The 5,856-nt window shown below is 36.1% G+C and overlaps 1 long non-coding RNA gene across 1 annotated transcript in view; it reads left to right on the top strand.

Moving 5' to 3' along the window:
* LOC136837813 (uncharacterized) overlaps positions 1–5,057 on the top strand; it is a 7,107-nt gene extending 2,050 nt beyond the window's left edge. Inside the window, exon 2 of the long non-coding RNA XR_010852785.1 lies at positions 4,306–5,057. This is a non-coding gene — a long non-coding RNA (uncharacterized lncRNA). The remainder of the gene's footprint in view (positions 1–4,305) is intronic.
* The last annotated feature ends 799 nt before the right edge of the window (positions 5,058–5,856 follow it).

Genomic DNA, 5,856 nt, shown 5'->3' on the forward strand with positions numbered 1-5,856 from the left:
CTGACAGGTGTCATGGAAGATTTGGAAACTCATTAACCTTACTACCCTCGTACTGTGTTTACAAATATATAATCTATTTTCATATATCTCTACTGCCTACCTTAAAGTTTAAACAATTTACAAATTTCTTTTTGATATTAAAGGATCAAGTTTATACATCCCTTACTTGATATTCATATTATGGTTGTAACTTTCTTTTATGAAGCTAGATTCAATGATGTTCCTTTCAGTGCATTATTAGAATATACAATCCTTTTGCCCCTTCCCAGTTGATAGCATGATTGTTCTCACTAACATGTACAAATATACCACTGTTCCCTTGTGCATATCTCATTTCTTATGTTGTTCAATTCTTTTTCCAGTGCTTTCCCGGTTTGGCCAATATAAAAGTTGTCCACAAGACTTGATTTTATATACACACCCTTTAATATTGGGGTTCTTGATAAAGTACATTTTCATTGTTGTATTGTTCTTAAATCGACATTAACACCAAAATTCTTAAGTAGATGAGGATATCTTTCATACTATTATTATAAGGCAGAACAACACAAAAATTTGCTTGTTCTGCCTTATAATAATGGTATGAAAGATATCCTCATCTACTTAAGAATTTTGGTGTTAATGTCGCATTAAGAACAATACAACAATGAAAAATGTACTTATCAAGAACTCCCAGACAATATTAAAAGGTGTGTATATAAAATTCCCAGCAAGTCTTGTGACAACTTTTATATTGGCCAAACCGGGAAAGCACTGAAAAAGAATTGAACAACATAAGAAATGTGTGAGTGCACAAGGGAACAGTGGTATATTTGTACATGTTAGTGTTTCATGCTATCAACTGAAGGGGCAAAAAGTGTTGTATATTCTAATAATGCACTGGAAAGGAACATCATTGAATCTTTAAAAGAAAGTTACAACCATAATATGAATATCAGTCAAGGGATGTATAAACTTGATCCTTTAATATCAAAAGAAATTTGTAAATTGTTTAAACTTTAAGGTAGGCAGAGATATATGAAAATTTATCATATTTGTAAACACAGTACGAGGGGTAGTAAGGTTAATGAGTTTCAAACTCCGCCTCCATGACACCTGTCAGGTGTGGATCTGAGGTGGGTCTGTTTATCAGTGTCCCCTGAGAGTCTATTGTGATTTTTTAGCCAAATGAGTTTTAAAACCACTCCTACCTCGACACCGGCCAGAGTGGGGATATGGAGCCTCTAACAGTTGTGTATGTTCGTTAGTACTGTTCTTGTAGTATATATATTTGTGACTTCTCACCTCTGTATCAGTCCTTCGTCAATGGCTTGAAATAAAGTCGAAAACCGGTCAGGACCTACACCCGTTTCTTATTTTTCACCTGTGGTAATGTGTGATATATATATATATATATATATATATATATATATATATATATATATATATATATATATATATATATATATACATATACAGTATATACATATATATCTTGGTATGTGTGTGATTGTGTGTATGTTAGTGAGAGAGAGAGAGAGAGAGAGAGAGAGAGAAAGGTTATGTGTATGTATATATCATAGTATGCAAAAAGAACTCATAGAACTTGTGTACTTACAGTAACATAACTATCAGCTTGACTGAACGACTTGAACACAAATGCTGTCAGCCAAGTAGATCCTGAGGCGTCCGATTTCCCAAATGCACTGAAAGATCCGTCAGTGTGCTGGTAGAGTAGCTCTCGCTGGTAGCCTATAGGACAGAAATTGTTTTTATTGAAATTATGTATATATATATATATATATATATATATATATATATATATATATATATATATATATATATATATATATATATATATATATATATATATATATATACTATACATATATGTTATCGAACGTTGCTAATTATTTGCTACAAGCTTGCTGGCTCGTGCTACGCACACTGGAACCTGGCGCTGCTGTCCACCCTACCTGCCCTGCCCGGGACCAACAGATTTGTAAAAGGAGGGTGGATGGCTTCTCTTCCCTACCATTCCACTACCTACCCTGCCCCACCCAGGGCGGACAAACCAGTTTGCAGGGGGAAGGTGGATGTGTCATATCTCCCCTACCACGCCGATCCCCTACCAACCCCTCCCCCAACCAGGGCAGACAATCAAGAAAAATCCACTTGGATTTTATTATAAATAAATAGTTTCCCTTTTCCATAGGTCCCAGTTTTATTGTCCACAGTATTTAATTTAGTTAAGACAACCTTGAAAATGGTTGAGTCCTGAGGTACAAAAGTTTAATTCAAGTTACAGTTTGTCTTTTACCTAGTGCCTTTTTTGTAAACTTTACAGCTGAAATTATTAAGGCTGTGCTCTTGGCCTGATTCCCACATTCATGTTGTTATGCCGCTTTCAGCAGACAATAACAAATGCACAGTGAAGTCGCTTCTAACCTTAATATGACTCGGTAAATATTGTAGTTAGCAGAAAATAAGGCGTAAACTTAGCAAGCTAACAACGTTTTAATGGCCTATCTCGAACCATACTCCTTCCCAATGAATCACTTTGTAGCGGAACTCATATTATTATTATTATTATTATTATTATTATTATTATTATTATTATTATTATTATTATTATTATTATTATTATTATCAGTAGATGAAACCTATTCATATGAAATAAGCTCACCAAAGGGGCCATTGACTTGAAATTCAAACTTCCAAAGAATATGAAGGTGTTCATTAGGAAGAAGTAAGAGGAAGTCAAGAGAAATACCCAAAGAAGAGATCTCACTTATCAAAAAGAAAAAATGAATTGATAAATAGATAATGTACATTCTTCCGAGGTTCCTTAAAATCGTTTCATTCCGGGCTGGGATGAGTATTCTCATCCTTACCAAATATTTTCTGTCTTTCTGTAGCCCCCTAGAGGGGGTAGTGCCGTCAGCGCACCTCACGTGGTTCACTGTAGGCATTACTTAAGGGTCTTTGCAGCGTGCCTTCTTCCCCTAGCTTCAACCTCTTTCCTTCCTTTTACTGCACATCCGTTCATATTTTCTTCCTTTCATCTGATTTTCCAACCTCTCAAACAATTGTTTCACAGTACAACTGCTTAAAGGTTTTCCTCCTGTTACACCTTTCAAACCTTAGTGTCAGTTTTCCCTTCAGCGCTGAATGACCTCATAGGTCCCAGCATTTGGCATTTGGCCTAAATTCCATATTCCATTCTGTTCTGTTCTATTCTTTGTGTAGAGACAGAGTGTTTTACATTGCAGCTTTCTTGTCGAGACAAAACGGCTTTCATTCAACGCTCTGCCTGACAAGAAGGAAGACTGCTCTCAGACAGCACTTTACCTCCTCACTTGTAATCAGTTCCATGTACTGATATGGAAAAGTCCAATATGACGAAAAAATTAAGGCGACATATTCAACTACGAAGCTAAAATATGCTCTTATTCTAAATTTATTATATTCACCTTTTTGACCGTAAATGTACTGTATATCGAAAATGTTATTCCAAAAATAGATTGAAGGCCGTCACTCAGAATAGATTTTGAAATTTGCTAAACAACGTAACTACGTCAGTTTTATAGGACTTCAAGGTCATGAATCTTCAATACGTTGCCATACTTATGGATCGAGTAAATCTGTTTATAATTACCACATTGGATAAATATCGTTACTTTGCATTAGTTCATCGTAATTTTTAATATGACTGTATTTCTTAGATGGGTTTTATTAATTAAAAAATATGGTTTTATTAATTATGAAATACTCATAGTAGCATGAATCTTGAAATGGAGAAACAGATCTACAGTTATGTATGGGTACATATATTTAAAAATATATGCACCCACACATGACTGTGGATTTGTTTCTCCAATGGGTTTATTATCCATGATTGTATATTTAGGCTACACATTATAACATTTCGAATTTCATTGCCTACTTTATGAATTAATGGAAATAACATTGGTCAAATATGAAGTTGATTTCCATATAGTTTTTTAGGCTGGCTTTTGTTCCTAAAAATCTTGCATAGGTCACGGGAATTATATATATCAAAACCATCTTCGTGCGTTCATTCAGTACCTGGGTAACTTCATGTAATTTCAACATTTTTACACATGAGAGCCAGAATTAATGTGTCTTAAAGATATCAGTTAAAACATTTTTGGAAGCGAAGTTCTTTTGCAAAGAGTTGAATCGGAGGGCAAATTGTTGGACACCCACCCTGTATTGTAAAGTAGTTCCTCAAGAATAAAATTTCTTTTGATGCTGGATTTGTGATTCGGTTAAGTTAATTCAATTACTTGTTTTCCCCCACAGAAGTTCAAGATGTTCTGCACTTAAACACCTACACCAGACAAATATATGGTGCATTCGCGAAATGGCTCAACAGACGATGGCTCTGCTTATGTTGAGCAGTTATATACTGGACAATAGATGGCTCTGCTGCTGCACTTTTGTTTTGCAGCCTTTGCTTCTTCTTCCTAGACTTGGGGGAAAAGGAAACACTCAGTTCGTTTCGTACAAAAAGTTATGCCAGCATTATACCGGGAGTTATTATTCCACCCATACCAGTTATCCCAGTTACCTCAGCTATCACAGTTGTCGCTCATGATCGGAGTTGGATTTTCCTTCGGCTATAGCTGGAGAGTGGAGTCATTTATTTATCCCCGCTGCTCTCCGCCTCCTGTCAACACTCCAACTCGCCAGCTGTGGCACTCAACATCGCCATATACGACGAGTCCTTTCAAGAGCGCATTCGTCACAAGTTCCTAACGCACAACACTGCATTAGCCAAGTAAGTCCCTTTATCGTTTTTAGTGATGTTAGTTTTGACTCCGCTGTTCAGTGACTCGTTGTTACCGTAATGACATACCAGTCCCACAGTGTCTTGATAAACACTACCTTCAGTTCCCAGTACTGTAATTAGCGTTGCTGTAATCGTTCAGAACCGAGACAGCCAAAACGTTGTCATTAGTGCCGTATTCCTCATTTTATTCTGAGTTATTGTATTGTTATTTTAGTGTATATTGTTCTAAAAGTCGTTTCTTCCATTAAATATTCTCAGTCTATTAATGGGTTCTGTTTTTACCTGACGTTTATAAGGTGTTTAAAAGGCAAATGTGACTGTACAGTACAGTCAAAGATTTGTGTAGACGCAACAAAGACGTTATTAGGCATGGAAGGGAAAGGGTAGTGAGGCAATAAACCTCTGAACTGTGCCTGCATAGCGTAAAATAAATAAGCCTACAAATTTTCTCAAAAGATTGTAAAAGGAAATATCTTAGTTAATTAATAAAAATCAGTATATCATGCGTTATTAAACAAGAAGATCGATTTTTGAAAGAATTAAGTGAATAATATATAAAGAACAGTAAATGTGGACCAGCATATCACATTATGCTTTGCTACAAAATGCTCTGGTTAGGAAAAAGGATGGCCTGGGCTTAATAGCATTTCCGTCGCCTTCCGCCCCCTCCCCCCCCCCCACCCCCCTCCCCCCCGCAGCAGGAGAATAAAAAAGTAGAGATGTACTTCCGCAATTGCAAATGCTGGTTCCTTTTTCAGTCACACGATAAGAAACAGAAGTTACATATGTATAATTCAGAGCATATATAAATCCCCAACGTTTCCAGCCGTTTGTTTAGGTTGGTTTGTTGCAGCGATTGGGGCAAACGTTGCCAGACTTTATTTAGTAACGTTTCTTGGTATTTTCTGATGTTTTCTTTGTTCTTGTTGGTTTTATTTTCAATATGCTAATAACTAGGGCAAAAGGTGTGCTTTCCAGTAAGACTGAATTGTTGGTATAGTGTATGGGGTTGAATGCAGTTACTTAATAAAGCTTGCACAAGTGACTGTTGAGGAAACATG

Source organism: Macrobrachium rosenbergii, unplaced genomic scaffold (assembly GCF_040412425.1).
Source record: "Macrobrachium rosenbergii isolate ZJJX-2024 unplaced genomic scaffold, ASM4041242v1 13865, whole genome shotgun sequence".
Lineage (NCBI taxonomy): Eukaryota > Metazoa > Arthropoda > Malacostraca > Decapoda > Palaemonidae > Macrobrachium > Macrobrachium rosenbergii.